Consider the following 13,040-nt stretch of genomic DNA (forward strand, 5'->3'; position numbering starts at 1 on the left):
TGTGTGAACAAATCTGACTAAACATTCCCAAAACAAACCAACCCTGTAATTTCCATTCAAGTCTTATCATAATTTCTTTCATTCAAATTAGTGGATAAAGCCAGAAAACCAGTAGGGTAAAACACACAGCCATTTATTTGAGGAAAAGTTTTTAAATACAGAATAAAACAAGAAAACAATAAGCACTGATTACAATGCATCATATTTTGATGCACGTCTCATCTGTTCAAAGCTTCTTTTGTGGACAGGGAGTTATGGTGGATGTAATATACTGTGCATTTCAAAGAGCACCATTTCTAACCATCGAGTCATATAAACAATACAATCTCAGAAACGTTTTAGTATACAGTATCAGCACATAACATTTTATTGGTTATATAAAAAAAATAACCCCAGACAAGGAATTGTTTCAAGGGGTTGATCATTTTTAAAAAGTTGTTTAAAACAGATTCTCATTGCACAAATAATGTTAAACTGAACCTTACTGGATAGTTCAGTTAAAAACTCACTAAATCTCATAATGAATATCTGATCGAGCGCTAATCTTTTCAACAAAGTGCATATCTTAGAGTCTGAAAAATATTAATGTTCTTTTCATTAATTACTACCTGACAGGACTATGTATGTACACCAGTGGTTCTCAACCTGTGGAGAGGGCCCCCGTAGGGAGGCACGAAGATGTGAAAAAAAGAAAACAAGAATCAAAAATATGAAAAAAACATGTGTTGAAACCAAAACGAATTAACTTAAACTACATTCTGATACTAGAACAATAAATATAGAGTTCGATAAATGTCGATAAAAGTTAAGTAGGTATAATAAAATATGTATCTACATTTCCAAAAAAATGTTGGGGGGTCGCAATTAAAACTGTTACGAAAACTCGGGTCGCAAATACTTAAAGGTTGAGAAATGCTGATGTACACAGACAGTCATGTGGACTTGTAGGGGATCAACATGCAAGTTTGCTCTTGCTACAATTCCTTCAATTCCACTAACACGTACATCACAAACACTAATGGCAGGCTTCATTCACCTTTTTGCAAACTAAATGAAAAAATGCTATACTCAATATGCATATCTTCTGTTATATTTATGGCAAAATTTCAAAATGAATGAATTACATGGATTTGGAATTGAGCTTATGCTGTCTTTCTTTTAGAAGAACTTTGATTAGGTATATATTAAAGAGATACTTTGTTTGAACTTTACAAAAATGTAAATTTTATTTAAATTAAAAATGAAATTTATTTTATATCCTTTTTTTATCATTTTCTTCCATAATGTAAGCCTGAAAATGAAAATGATGTTTAACTTAATATATTATATATGAAATTTAATACATAGATTTAATGAGAAAGGTAAATTACTAATGCACCGTTTTTGTAAAGGTTATACATAAATATACTGTTTCATTATTTTAGTTGTATTGGCAGTTTAATGATTATGTTTTACTAAGTACAGTTCAAACATCTTTTTAAAGATTTAGTGAATATTGTGTGTATACAGCTCACATGATTCAAACTCAACAAGGATGAAAATTCAATATACAAAAAATCATTACTGAATACATAAGAGCACAAGAAAATCGAAAGTCTGCAACAACAATGGAAAGCAACGGCGCAGGCTAAAACAAGTTCATTATGAGTTTAATTAGGTTATCACTAAATCTATGTAAATCTCAAGTGTATACCTGAGAGAGAAAATTTAGCTTCGAACAGCTTAACCTTTTCAGTGAAGTAAGACCTTTGCAATATATTGACACTTGGATGTGAATGTTGGTCAATCAGCATTTTTAAACTTTACATTTCATAGGCAACTGACCAGATTATGTGTCATATGGGAGTGTGAAGAAATTAAGTACACCCCCTGGAAAGAGTGGTAGCATATGTGAATATATTTAAATCTGATCCTCATTTCAGTACTATATACTATATATCCTTTAAAATGACCAAATCTAAGAAGTAAAGTATGTAGTCAATAAAAATTAACAAGCACGTTTTCATGCTTTACATCCAGAAAATTTGAGGCACCACTTGATCCTACTGTAAATTAAACTATGCGAGTTTAAGAATCTTATATTACATAACTATTGATACTGAAAAGAGGGAAATGGGAAATGTGTGTAATCTAGGTGGTGTGTGACCCTTTAATGCAATTATATATAAAGTTATATATAACCTTAATATCAGTTATTATAATAAATATTGCATACACTGAATGTGATACTGTGAGGACTGTGATTTTTGCAGCTATTGCTTATTTGTTTTTTTAAACCTTGGATATCACAAGCATGTCAAAGTATAAGAAAGAAAAAACCTGCGACTGTCTTAACGTTGTAAAAGTTTAGATCATGTGGTGTAAATTGGGTGTTCTGCATCCAAACATTATAATTTTTGGTACTTTTCTCTGCATTGTTTATAGTGACTGGCTGTGAAAATAACATTTAATCTCATGTTTTTATGGAGAAAAAAGAAATCCTGATATGACAGGATTCAATGAGTGCCAAATTTAAGCAACAGTAAAAAAACAAAATCAGAATGTCCTGAAAAAACATATGTGCCACATAATTCATACATCAAGTCATCCAGTCACATACTCACAATATTTTGTTAAAACATGGTTAAACAATAGTTTAATAGTTAATGAAATAACTACTCCAACCTGGCAATGGACCAGCGTGTCAGTCAAATGTCCATATACATTTGAGCCCCTGGAAATGGTGGGCTATGCAGAAAAATGTCTGTCTTTTCTAAATGGTTCATACAATATTTTTGGTAAACCCCTTAAATTGAAGCTGAAAGTCCACACTTTAATCACATCTTGATTGCTTTATTTCAAATCCATTGTGGTGGTGTGGAGAGCTAAATCTTTGAGAATTGTGTCACTGTCCAAATACTTATGGACCTGGCTGTATGCTGGCTTTAACATATCTTCAATAGTTGTTGTTCCCTGTTTTTTGTATTTTAATACAATTCTTAGTTCCATATATTTTCGGCTTAATATAAAGTTAGTATAAATAAATAGCAATCCTTAGCAAGTGGCAATTATAGTTACCATGAACAAATTTTATATTATTTTATTAAACACCCAAGTCTTAAAACACAAGATTTGAACATCCATCCATCATTTATCCAACCTGCTATATCATAACTACAGGGTCACGAGGGTCTGCTGGAGCCAATCCCAGCCAACACAGGGCGCAAGACAGGAAACAAACCCCGGGCAGGGCGCCAGCCCTCCGCAGGGCGTGCACACACACACCCACACACCAAGCATATACTAGGGACAATTTAGATTCACCAGTGCACCTAATCTGCACGTCTTTGGACTGTGGGAGGAAAGTGGAGCACCCGGAGGAAACCCATGCAGACACGGGGAAAACATGCAAACTCCACGCAGGGAGGACCCGGGAAGATTTGAACATGCACATTTAATGCTTAGTTTAACAATAAAAGGACTATTCCACATAAAAATAATAATATCTAAAAGAAAAAAAAAAGAATTCCTTAAATCAGTGCTCTGGGCATATTTTTATTTCCAGTACCATGAATGAACTTTATTAAAAGAGGCATGAGAAAGTGCCATTTCTGAGTTGTAAAGCAAACCATGGGGTAAAGGAAGCATGTGTCTTACTAAAACCTAAGGGCAAGCAACAAAAAATTTCAGTTTAAAATATATGCTTATGCAGTGAGCGTGTTTATATTTCATTACTCGCATCATTTCTAAGGAATGTGGGCCATTTCCAGTGTTGCCATTGGACACCAGTGACACTGGCGAGGATTAGTTTGGCTCATTTTAGCAATTTCCACTCCAAATAATGTGGGAATTATGAAGAAAAAACAACATCTTTCTCTGATGCCAGCATCCTGTTCTAAAGAAGTTATATTAAGTATTAAAGCTGACATATAAATATTAAAGCAAAAATGTTTAAAAAAAATAGAGATTTTTACTTGTTACACCTTACAAAATTTGCAGTCTTTCTCGATGTCAATATTAAAAAATCAGAACATCATCAGAAAGAGCTCCTTGTAAGTATAAGAATGCATCCCTGATAATACTGTACTTTACAACTGATTTGTATTAGTTTTAATATAGACTGGTACCAAGGTTAATGCAGCTGCCTCACCACTTTAGGAACTGGGCTCAGTTTTAGGCCCAGTCACCATCTGTGTTATTCTGTATCAGCATGGGTGTTTTGTGGATTCCCCAGTTTTCCACTGACATCCTACTGGTTTATGACTTTAAATTGGACCAGATATGAATGTGTGGTGATGTGTGCATGTGAGTAAGTAAGTCTTGCAATCAGTTGGTGCCATGTTAAGGGTTGGTTGTGACATTGGCGTGGATAGACTCCATTGACCCTTTTTTCTTTTTTCTGCATAGTGAAGGGAGATTGTCAGCTCCATCTCCGGCCTCCACCCTACACTCATTCCACCCAAACCTCCCTGTAAAAGAGGTATAGAGGGGACCAAAAGTGACTGATGAAGAATTGGGAGAGAAGCACAACAGACACAGCAAACCATTAACCTGAGATGGGATACAGTAAAATGGACAATTTAAAAATTAAGACTGGAAACATGATGGAAACCACCAGCCAACTAGCTTCTAACTAAATGCACAGCAGACTGCCACTTCCCTATACTGGATGCACACTGTTGTCATTAGATGTGGGGGTCTTCCCAGAATGTTTTAAGACTGCTGTAGTTAAACCCGTGCTCAAGAAAAATAATCTTGACCCCTCTGCTTTTGAAAATTTTAGACCAATTTCTAACCTGCCTTTCTTAAGTGAAATCCTAGATAAGGCAGTCATTATGCAACTAAATGACCACCTCAATAAACATGCTGTTCTAAGTTTCAGTCGGGTTTCAGAACAAATCACAGCATAGAAACTGCACTTGTTAAAGTAGTAAATGACTTGTGGGTAAATGCAGACAGAGGCCATTTATCTGTTCTCATCCTCTTAGATCTGATTTGATACCATTGATCACAATATTCTTAGAAATTGCCTTAGTCAGTGGGTGGGCCTCTCTGGCAGTGTCTTAAACTGGTTTGAGTCCTAGCTGGCAGGTAGAAAATTCTTTGTTAGTTATGGTAATTATATTTCAAAGACACATGATATTTTATATGGTGTTCCACAAGGTTCTATCCGGGGTCGCTTGCTGTTTTTAGATTTACATGCTTCCGTTAGGTCAGATTATCTTGGGGCATAACATGAGCTACCACAGCTATGCAGATGACACACTGCAGTACTTATCAATAGTGCCTGACGACCCCGACTCTCTTGAATCAATGATACAATGTCTTATTTGTGTTTCTGAGTGGATTAGTAGTAATTTTCTTAAAATAAATAAGGAGAAAACAGAAATTTTAGTAATTGGCAGAAATTGATATAATGGGGTTATCTATACTAATAAAAGGCAAAGCCCTCACTGACTCACTGACTCATCACTAATTCTCCAACTTCCCGTGTAGGTAGAAGGCTGAAATTTGGCAGGCTCATTCCTTACAGCTTACTTACAAAAGTTGGGTAGGTTTCATTTCGAAATTCTACGCCTAATGGTCATAACTGGAAGGTATTTTTCTCCATTAACTGTAATGGAGTTGAGCTGGAAAGACGTGGGGGGCGGAGTTTCGTGTGACATCATCACGCCTCCCACGTAATCACGTGAACTGACTGTCAACGCAGTGCGTAGAAAACCAGGAAGACCTCCAAAAAGCGCTTAAGAAAACATGCATTATATAATTGAGAAGGCAGCGAAAAACAATAAGAAGCGAGCGAGTGACATATACTACCATATTCATGAGTCCTGCTACCTCGGAAAGAAAGCAAGGTGCAAACCTAAACTTTAAATTAAGTTCATAGACAGGCTACGCTGGCGTTTCACATGCCCACGGGAATGCGGGATACAAGTTTAATGAGAGGGCGAGGATATAAGCGAGAGTTTTGATCACTTTGTAACTAAGTTAAAATTGTAGGTGAAGGGGTGTGCTTATGCAAATTCCGTGAGACTGTGTTTGTGGGGGATTGACAGTTAAGGCGGGTGGGGGAGTCACGTCATCATCACCCCTCCCATTCATCTCATTTCGTTCTGAGCTGAGCTCCGCGGCTAACGCCGTCTTCCGAAGCAACTTCATCACACTGCCACCAAATACTCACAGAAAAATCCACAAGTTAATACACACACTCTCTCTAGAGTTTCTCCACACTGAATCCTCCAGGCACTACTTACAAAAGGTTACATTGACAATCGTGTTACGTTATTTTTAAAATCTTTCCTTTTCTTAGCACAAGCACAGCTGAGAAGCTTCGATGCATGTGCTCCATAACGTTAAAAATAATGCATTTAATCACACTTTGCATTACAAGCAAAGGGAGCTTTTGTCAATGCATGATTTCCTGGTACACCGATTACATTGATCAGCGCATCCCGATTCATTTTACCCTCGCACCACCTTAGTTTGAGAAGAAGTATGAAAAAATATGAGGTTAACACAGAAAAACAGATCACCAATTCAAGCTTTATGAATAATCGATTCGCCATCAATAATTGTTTTGGTAAAGCCATCCTCCTTCCATTTTTCCGCCACTAGCCATGATTAAATGAGCGGTAAAAAGTAAGAGCGAGGGTGACTTATTTAGGCAGGCATATATATGACAGCAACACTCATGACAATGTCAATCATGTTACGTTATTATTAAAATGTTTCCTTTTCTTTTCATTACTTCTTTAACACACTACTTCTCCGCTGCGTAGCGGGTATTTTGCTATATATATAATATATGAATTACCTCCAAAGAGCGCTGAGACTTTTGATATCATGAGCGTGTGTACAAAGGGGTCTCCTGCCCAGCAAAAGTCGAGCAGCCAGCGCGCATGCATAGCTGTGCCGGCCTTTGAGACGCTGACTGCGCTTCTGCCTTAAGTCAAAGTGAGCACTTTTAATTTTTTTCTTCCTCCCCCTGCGCTATAGCCCAGACAAGTGCAAACACGGGACCCCTTTTCTACACCACGGCAAAATAATATTAAGGCGATTCACACTTTCTTTTGCACGATACGATTATGAGGTCCTCAGCTCGGATTATGAAGATACGCACAGGAGTGGAAGACTGACAGTGCCATCACAGCCGATTAATGACGGGGACGTCTCACCAGTCTACACAAGACCCACCTCGACTGTCCCCAAAAGCCGATCATAACGTCAGCGAACACATCTCTCTATACTATATAAAAGAAAAAGGCAACTTTCCTTTCTTTACACCTTTTTTCCTTTTATCCCAAACCAAAGCCTTTCTCTCTTAACATTGCAAAGGACACAAAATAATTTTCTTTAATTGCGGTAAGGCACATTACCAGAGGCACAAATTTGAAAGTTCACATAGAAAATGTAATTTCTATACCACAGCCGTCGTGTAGCGCCTTTCAAAAGGGATCTACTACCGAGAGATGATCCATATACATTTTAGCTGCTGTTAGTTACTTACCTGTTGTGTTACACAGTCTTTAAAATGTAGTTTACCCAACCACTCCAGTAGTGCTCAATGTACCTGTACTTCTTAAAACGTTAATGTTTTACTGTTTAATAACTTATAGACTATATTTTATTATTTTTCCCTTGCACTCAGTGACCAAAGCTATACACACACATATAGACACATACAAACATACACACAAGTATATGTATGTGTATATATATGTATGTATGTGTATATATATATATATATATATACACACACACTATCTAGATTATATATATATATATATATATATATACACACATACATACATACACACATATATATATTTGTGTGTGTGTATGTATGTATGTGTGTATATATATATATGTGTGTATATATGTATGTATGTATGTGTGTGTGTGTGTGTGTGTGTGTGTGTGTGTATATATATGACAGCAGCAATCCAAGCTGTGAGAAAACAGTAAAAAGGAGGCGTGTCAGGCGTGTGGTACATTTTCTGATGCAGCTAGACGAAAATAACTTTGTGACGCTGCCACCAAATACACAAAACAATTACATTGACAATCATGTTACGTTATTTTCAAATTGTTTCCTTTTCTTTCTCTTTCCTTCTTTAACACACTACTTCTCCGCTGCAACGGGTATTTTGCTATATATATATATATATATATATATATATATATATATATATATATATATATATATATATATATATATATATATATATATATATATATATATATATATATATAGATAGATATGAGAACAACATATATATATATATATATATATAGATAGATATGAGAACAACACTCATATCAATGACAAAACAATTACATTAACAATCATGTTACGTTATTTTTAAAATTTTTCCTTTTCTTTTTCGTACCTTCTTTAACACACTACTTCTCCGCTGCGAAGCGCGGGTATTCTGCTAGTTAGAAATAAACTTGATGCATTAAGATTAAAAGTCAAGACAGAGGTAAAGAATTTGGGGGTAACTATTGACTCTGACCTGAATTTTAAATCACATATTAATCAGATTACTAGAACAGTATTTTTTCACTTAAGAAATATAGCAAAAGTTACACCTCTCATAATATTGCAAGATGCTGAGAAATTAGTTCACGCTTTTGTTTTCAGTCGGCTAGATTACTGTAACGCACTCCTCTCAGGACTACCTAAAAAAGACATCAGTCGATTGCAACGAGTGCAGAATGCAGCTGCTAGAATCTTAACTAGGAAAAGGAAATCCAAACACATTTCTCCAGTTTTTATGTCACTACACTGGTTACCTGTGTCATTTAGAATTGACTTTAAAATACTGCTTATGGTTTACGAAACCTTAAATAATCTCGCTTCATCCTATATTGCAGAATGTCGTACACTCCAAATGGTAACCTTACATCTTCAAATGAGTGTCTGTTTGTTATTCCGAGAGCTAAACTTAAAAGAATTGGTGAGGCAGCCTTCTACTGTTATGCACCTAAAATCTGGACTATCTTACCGGTAAAAATTCGCCAGGCTAATATCTTCTAAACTTCTAAAGCCTCATTATTTTAACATGGCTTTCTCATAGCTTCATTTTAGTTTAATGCTGATACTCTGTATATGCATTTAATTATCAATATCATTCCTAGTGGCTCCATAATCCGTACTAACCCCTACTTTCTCTTATGTTCTTTTTCTGGTTTTCTGTGGTGGCGGTCTGCGCCACCACCACTTGATCAAGGCACCATGATATCCCTACATTGATGGATTAAAGGCCAGAATTCCACATGACCATCACCATCAAATTTTTACATGAGATCCCTGAATACAATGAGGACTGATTGAGAACATTTATGTTAGGTAGAATGTCCAGTGGGGCTGGTGGGTCTTGTGGACAGGAACCCCTGCTTATTTTTTTTTCTGTCCGTGGCCATCGGACCTTACTTTTATTTTATGTTAATTAGTTTTCCCTAATTCTATTTTCGTATTTATTTTGTCTTTTTTCTCTTTCTTCATCATGTAAAGCACTTTGAGCTACATCATTTATATGAAAATGTGTTCTATAAATGAATGTTGTTGTTGTTATTAATTTGTGTCACTTAAAGACCAGCAGGTTAAAGAAAAATGATTTCAAGAAATTTGCAGTGAGAGAATGAAGGGATTTCCAGCAAGTGGCTAGCCCTAGCTTAGCCGAAATCTAATAAAGGCTGAGCATCCCTAATCTGAAATGCATGGGGCCAGAAGGATTTTGGATTTATGATATTTTCAGATTTTGATCTATTTACCTATACATAATGAGATATCTAGGGGATGGGACTCATCAGCAACAACAAACAACAACAGTCTGCCAATCTCCACCTACAATGCTGTGTTTTGATTAAGAGATTAATGGAAACAGAGAATAAGCAGAAATCACAATGATTAAAGCCTGTAGGTCTGGAGGTAATGATGGTTGATAACAAACTGGTGTCAACAGAGCATCAGAGCCCATGTTTCCTGTGTGGTGGTACATCTTATTTCTGTGTGCTGCACAGCACATTTGAATTGTTGTGAAAGTTTGGAAGTGCCACGCAACTTTTATCATGCCTTTTATCATGCCACACACTCGCAGCTCCCTGGTGCTTCCTGGTGCTTGATGCTTCATGTGGCAAACACTCATATAATGGTGGTTTGTGCCACTCGAAATTCAAAGATGGATTGAACAAATCAGTCAGAAGCCTTAAGCACCTGCTCATGTGTTATTCACATCCGCTCATCAATAAAAGACATTAGAGGAAACATTGGTCAGAACCCCACATGGACAAGTGAGGTATGGTGTGGAATTTTCCACTTGTGGTATCATGTTGACTTTCAAAAAGTTTACTGGATATCAACAGCTAATCCAGCGTTTCTCAACCTTTACGTATTTGCGACCCGAGTTTTCATAACAGTTTTAATCTCACCCCTCCTAACATTTTTTGAAAGGAGCCCACTAATACCAATTTGCTCTTTTTTAATTAATGATATATCATAGATGCATATTTTATTATACCTATTTAACTTTTAATGATATTTATCTAACTCTATATAGATTTTTCTAGTATCAGAATGTAAGTTGAATTGTTTTGGTTTCAATAGATTTATTTTTCATATTTTTGATTCTTGTTTTCTTTTTTTTCACATCTTTGCGACCCCCTAGGGGGGCCCCGCCCCACAGTTTGAGAACCACTGAGCTAATCTGACCCAATAAATCCTCAAGCAACATCAGTTTTGTTTGAGTTCATTAGCCTCAGGGTTAACTGTCATACTACAGTACAGTCATGGCCAAATGTTTTGAGAATGAAACAAATATTAATGTTCACAAACTTTGCTGCCTCAAGTTTTATGATGGCAATTTGTATATACTCCAGAATGTTATGAAGAGAGATCAGATAATCAATTAATTGCAAAGTCCCTCTTTGCCATGAAAATGAAGTTAATCCCAAAAAAAACCATCTTCACTGCTGTTCTGAAGAAGGTTTCAGAGTACCCAAGAAAGTCCAGCAAATGGCAGGACCATCTCCTGAAGTTGATTCAGCTGCAGGATCGGGGCATCACCAGTGCAGAGCTTGCTCAGGAATGGCAGCAGGCAGGTTGAGCGCATCTGCATGCACAGTGAAAGTGAGGCAAAGCCTTTTGGAGGATGGCCTGGTGTCAAGAAGGGCAGCAATGAAGCCGCTTCTCTCCCAGAAAAACCATCAGGGACATAATATTCTGCAAAAGGTACAGAATTTGGACTGCTGAGGACTGGGGTAATGTCATTTTCTCTGATGATTGTTTAGGGCATCCAGAAAAAAAGATTGTCCGGAGAAGAAAAGGTGAGTGCTACCATCAGTCCTGGGTCAAGTATCCTGAGACTATTCATGTGTGGGGACGCTTTTCAGTCAAGGGAGTGGGTTCATTCACAATTTTGCCTAAGAACACAGCCATGAAAAGAGAATGGTACCAATACATCCTCTAAGAGCAACTTCACCCAACCATCCAAGAGCAGTTTGGTGATGAACAATACCTTTTCCAGCATGATGGAGCACCATGCCATAAGGCAAAAGGGATAACTAAGTGGCTTGGGGAACAAAACATCAAAATTTTGGGTCCATGGCCAGGAATCTCCCCAAACCTTAATCCCATTGAGAACTTGTGGTCAATCCTCAATAAAAACCTACAAATTCAGACAAACTCCAGCAATTGATTATGCAAGAATGGGCTGCTATCAGTCAGGATTTGGCCCAGAAGTTGACTGACAGAGTGCCAGGGCGAATTGCAGAGGTTTTGAAAAAGAAGGAACAACACTAAAAATATTGTCACTTTGCATAAACTTAATGTAATTGTCAATAAAATCCTTTGAAACTTATGAAATACTTGTAATTATACTAAAGTATACCATAGAAACATCTGACAAAAAGATCTAAAAACACTTAAGCAGCAAACTTTGTGAAAAGCAATACTTGTGTCATTCTCAAAACGTTTGGCAAAGACTGTACTGTATATACTGTTTCTTTTGTTCTAAATTGCTTGTAAACTTTGTGCTTTCAAAATATTGTGGTGTTATTTGAAGTGAAAGAATTGTTTCTACGAGTCACTTTGATAAAGGTACCTAATCAATACATATGCAGTATATATATATACGTATATCCCTCGATATACGACCGGCCTTACATGCGAACAACTTGGTTTACGACAAAAAATTTTGTTTTGAATTAAAACCAACATACGGTCACATGTTTCCGCTTGTGCGATTGTAAACAAACAGCCGAGAGTGTTCTCAAGTGTCTGTCGGAGTCCACATACATGTGTTTGTGGACGTAATTTCGGTCAGTACAGTAATTTATATAATTTATTTCGATAACTGCTAAGGAAGGAAGAGAAGGTAATGAAGGTAAAGAAAGCAATCACAATCGAAACGAAGAAAGAAATTGTGCAGAAATATGAGAGTGGCTTTCGTGTGACCGATCACGCTAATATTTACAGCATGTCGAAATCCACCATCTCGACAATTTTACAAAGAAAAGATTTGTGCAGTATAAGGAAGCTCCTTCGAAACAATAACCACCTTCCATTTCATTCTCCTCTTCCTTCCTGCAAGCCAAAGATGTTAACTTAAATGGTGAGTACAGTATGAAATTGTTGTTTCTGGTAGGTTAGGCACTTTTTATAACTTTTTGGTTAGTACATTAGAAAAATTATTGGTATTTTTGGTAAATTATGCACATTATACAACCCTTTTTTACTATGAAAAGGTTAAGTAAGTGTTGCTGTGGGAGGTTCGGAATGCATTATGGGTATTTCCATTATTTCTTATGGGAAAAATAGTCTTGACTTACAGCCAACTTGACTTACAACCAGCCCTTGCGAACGAATTGAGTTCGTAAGTCAAGGGTCCACTGTAATCCCAAAAATAAATTATGCATCGCTCTTGGAAGTTTTCACATTTTATTGCTTTACAACATTAAATCACAGTAAATTTAATTTTGAAACTGATCAACAGAAAAGAAAACATGATCTAAATTAATTAAAAATATAAAACACACAAAATTATTGGTTGTGTAACCAC

Source organism: Polypterus senegalus, chromosome 4 (genome assembly GCF_016835505.1).
Source record: "Polypterus senegalus isolate Bchr_013 chromosome 4, ASM1683550v1, whole genome shotgun sequence".
Taxonomy (NCBI): Eukaryota; Metazoa; Chordata; class Cladistia; order Polypteriformes; family Polypteridae; genus Polypterus; species Polypterus senegalus.